We start from the raw sequence: 4,310 nt of genomic DNA, 5'->3' as shown, positions 1-4,310 counted from the left end.
GAGGTATGGTTAAGTAGGTGTCACCAGATTCTCACCGACCAAAACCAAAATTAATAACCGAGACAAAACAGAATCCACCTGCCTGAGATGCACGGCAAAATTATTACTCCGCTCCACTCAGGCAGTGGCATCGCAGCAGCGGCAGCCTGGGTGTGAAGCTCGTGAGCCGAAAGCGGAAAGGGAAAAAGGGGAGGCAAGGCAAAGCAAAGCTGGGGTGTGCTGTGCTGGGCTGTGTTGTGTGGCTCAGCCTCGTCCATGTGACGACCTTTTTAGGCTTTTTACTGCTGATGCCATGCTGCTGTCGTGGCCTCTAAATCTAAACTGAATCCCCTCCCGTCAGTCAGATCTGTACTAGTACCGTCATCACTCAGTCACTAGCTGCTAAGAGCAGGACCGACCCAAACGAACGGCGTATTTGTTCGTTTGAGTCGGCCGGCCGCCCGGCGTTCGTCCAGTTTTGCATTTAGGGCGGCAGTGCGTCCAACGGGCTGATTCATTTCATGTCCGCATTCAACTTTTAAATAAAAAAGGTCCGCGGCCGATTATGCCAGCGGCCATGTCTCATACTGGCATCATGCCAGCGCCGGCATACAATGCCGGATTCAGAAAATATCACCACAGTTCATGCTGGCGCACTCGTCAGCCGGCCGGCACACATGCCAGCACACAAAAAAGGGTGGGACTTGAGTTCGACCACGCCATCGCGGCTCCCGTGGTCATGTCGGCACACCTGCCGGCATACAAAAAAGATGGCGCTCACCGCCATAGATCACTCGTCGTCGAACTTGAGCATGTCGGCCTGCATTTTTTCGAACCACGGCCTCTTCCTTGACGACACGGTGTTGAGATCCACCTTTATGATCTCCACCCCGATCATCATGCTCGCGAGAGTCACTTCTTTCGCCTTGGTCTTGGCGTTGGCGGCCTCGATCTCTAGCATCTTAGCTTGCTTCTCCACCTCTAGCTCGAACATCTTGGCTTGCTTCTCGGCGTCCAGATCAAGCCTCCTCCTTTGGATCTCCATGAAAGCATCCATTTGCTCCGCCTTGAAACGCCGACGCTCCTCCTCCCTTGAGTCCTTCTTATTCATCATGCCGTCCACGCTTGCGATCAAGGTGTTGATGGCCGCATCTCGCTTGTCCTCCTTCTTGGAGTTGGTCTTCCCCCGCGGCCGTGCAGGCTCGCCCTCCCCAACATCCTCCACGGCTTTCTTCCCCCCACGCGACTTGAGTGCTGCATATTGCGCCTTAAACTTCTCCTCGTCCTTGATGACCCGATAGCAATGGGAAAGGTTGAAGCACTTGCCATTGTGTTGAACCTTGAATGCCTACAAAATGTTTCCATGCAAGCATATGGGCAAGTGATATGCAAATGAACACGCAAAGGATGAACTTGATGACACAAAAGAGGGCGGCTTGCTAGCATACCATGTCTTGCATGCCAATGCCGCTAACGGGGCGGGCCTTGACGCTCTCAAGAGTGGCGCAAAACTTGTTGCACTCCTGTTGGATCACCCTCCACCGCTTGGAAATGGAGACCCACCCGCGCGTGCTCACAAATTGGTAAGGCAGAAACTTCTTGCGCTCATGAAACTCTCGGTGGACACGAATCCAAAAGGTTGAATGCTTTTGCTCGGCGCTCGTCTTGGGGTTTTGTCCAATGTCTCGCCAACACTCGCAAAGAAGCTTGTCCTCGGCCGCCGTGTATACCTTCGTGCGCTTGCTCTTGCGGTTCGGCTTAGGACCGGCGGCTTGGTTGGCGAGCTCGTCCTCGAACAAAGGCTCCACTTCAATGTCGCACTCGTCCTCTTCCTCTAGCCCGTAGTCGTCCGGGAACTCGTGGTCGAGGGGGAAGCCGTCCAGGTCGATGCCGACCTGATCCCGCATGACGGCCGCCTGATCGGGATCATAGCCAGCGGCCGGCGTGAACGCCCCGCGGCCGTCCTGGCTTTGTGTCTCGTCGGGATCGTAGCCAGCGGCCGGCGCACCACCCTCGAAGATAAAGTTTTGCATGTAGTCCTCGTCGACGGATGGTATTTCCTCGAACAGGTTGGGGCGTCCGGGAGCACGCCGGCTGGCGTCTGCCGCGTTTGTTTCCTCGCGCCGCCGGATGACAAGCCACCGGCCACCGGGGTGGCGTTGAGGTCGATGGGCGCAGGTGCGGGCGTGGAAGGTGCGACCACGCTCACGTCGGGCGAGCACTCCCCGGAGAGGCGGGAAGACGTGGAAGCCGGGGATCGGGTTGCAAGCCGACGCCCGGGGCGGGTCGGGCAGCACCATCCGAGGGAACGCCGACGAGCCGGTGCTGGCCGCGGCAACAACGGCTTGGACGAGGCCGTGCTGGCTAGGGTTTAATCCTAGCATGTAGAGCGCCTCCTCGTTGCCGTCGCGACGCGGGCGTTGGTGACCTCCTGCTGCGCGGCGGCCTCATCCCTCGCGTCTGCGGCGTGCCTCCGGCCCTTCCTCTTGGCCGACTCCCTTGCCCGCTGTTCGGGCGTGAGCGCCTTCTTTGACTTGGTCGCGGCGACGGTCTTGCGCGGGGCACGAGGCTTGCCTTTCCCGGAGGGGGCGGCGGCGCCGGACGAAGCGAGGGAGGCGAGGCCGGCGGCGGCGTCGAGGTCGATGGCGTCCTCCATGGCGGGGTGTCGGGCGGGAGTTTTTTGGGAAAATTGGGGGAAAATGGTGGTGGCTGCCACCGACCAACGGGCCCGGGGAGAGGAGTAGGCGCGCGCGCGTCCGTCTCGTGTCCGCGCCGACGCAAATCCGGCTTAAAATTGGGCCGGGAATGGGTCGCCATGCGGATACCAAGCGGACACGCGTCCGTTTGGTTCGACGTGTTGTGTCGTCTTTTCTGTCCATGCCGACCCAAACCTATGGTGGCGGATGAAATGGGTCGCTTGCTCTAGCTCCTCGCTTCACCTCACTTTCGTCCATGCCAGCTCCTGCATACACGTGTGCCCCTCCTTCCACGTGCCAGCCCGCCTCGTGCACATCACTTACTTGTCATTTTCTTCTGAACATATATATGTCTTGTGAAGCTGTGATGAGCATGCGTTGCATGATGCATGATGAGCTGCTGCTGATGACTGTGCATGGATAGTAGTACTAGTACTAATTGCCTATTTAGCTGTTTGTCTCAAAGTGTCTGCAGTCCCCGCGACAGGGGATTAATTGGAGCACCGGCTAAAATAGTGGTACATCATTCGTTTGTCTGTCCCTTTTACCTGATTATTAAGGGTAAGAAAAGGTCGTGTGAGCCGTTAGTTTTTGCGGAATTGGGGAAATAACAAGAGTGACAGGTGCCAGCAGGCACCCGTGGCGGCCTGCGGGCCCAGCTGATCGACGAGGCACCATGTGTCTGACAAAGTGGACTGCGTTCGCATTTCTTTCTGGACGCGTCTAGCGGGCAAACAGCTGCCCGTTAGCTCTGCGTGGGGCCGGCTATTTTAAGATTTTTTTCCTAATTAACCATCCTAATTAAGAAAGCTTTTCACCAAGTCCTTAAATGTTTGCACAGCCATCTCTCCATGCATGCCTTTTATTCTTTGATGCATTTAATTCGTGGTTTCAAAAACTAAAAAAACATAACTTTCAATCTGTGTGTCGGAATTAAGATCCGTTTTCACCGTTGGAATCCTCGCGATGTGCTCTTCGAAACTAGATCCCGCATGGATATGTTTTGACAAGCTTTTTTTTGGTGCAATTTTGTCTTCGTTTTGTGCAACTGACTAGCCGTCGACGTGCAACTACCTGACAGAGATGTGCAACTTTTCTCGTACACCGTAGATCTGCAGTTTTCCTCTATGGTACCTCCACCCCCAAACTGCCTGCTTTCAGTGAGATGTGCAACTACGTTTGTTGCTCATGCCATGCAATTTTCACTAGTGGCACCACCCCGTACTACTCTCCAACAGTGAAATGTCCAATTTCGTCTGCTGCCCCGGTACCCTGGCCAACTGCCTGGTAGTCAGTTGTGCAACTGTGTGGCCATGCATATGCGACCGTGCCAACAAGAGCGTGCAACTCCGCGACCATGCATCAGCACCTCCCACGACAATTCATGTGCGACTATGCGGACGAGATTGTGCAACTCTGTGTCCATCAGTGTGCGACTGTGCCGACGAGAGTGTGCAACCCCGCGGCCATGCGTGAGCACCTCCCACATCAATTTATGTGCGACTATACACACCAGATTGTGCAACTCTGTGGCCATGCATGTGCGACTATACCGACGAGAGTGTGTAACTCCGCGGCCGGGCGTGACCAGCTTCCATGACAATTCATGTGCGACTAAGCGGACGAGATTGTGTA

This window comes from Triticum aestivum, chromosome 1D (assembly GCF_018294505.1).
Source record: "Triticum aestivum cultivar Chinese Spring chromosome 1D, IWGSC CS RefSeq v2.1, whole genome shotgun sequence".
Taxonomy (NCBI): Eukaryota; Viridiplantae; Streptophyta; class Magnoliopsida; order Poales; family Poaceae; genus Triticum; species Triticum aestivum.
This window is presented reverse-complemented; position numbering follows the sequence as displayed.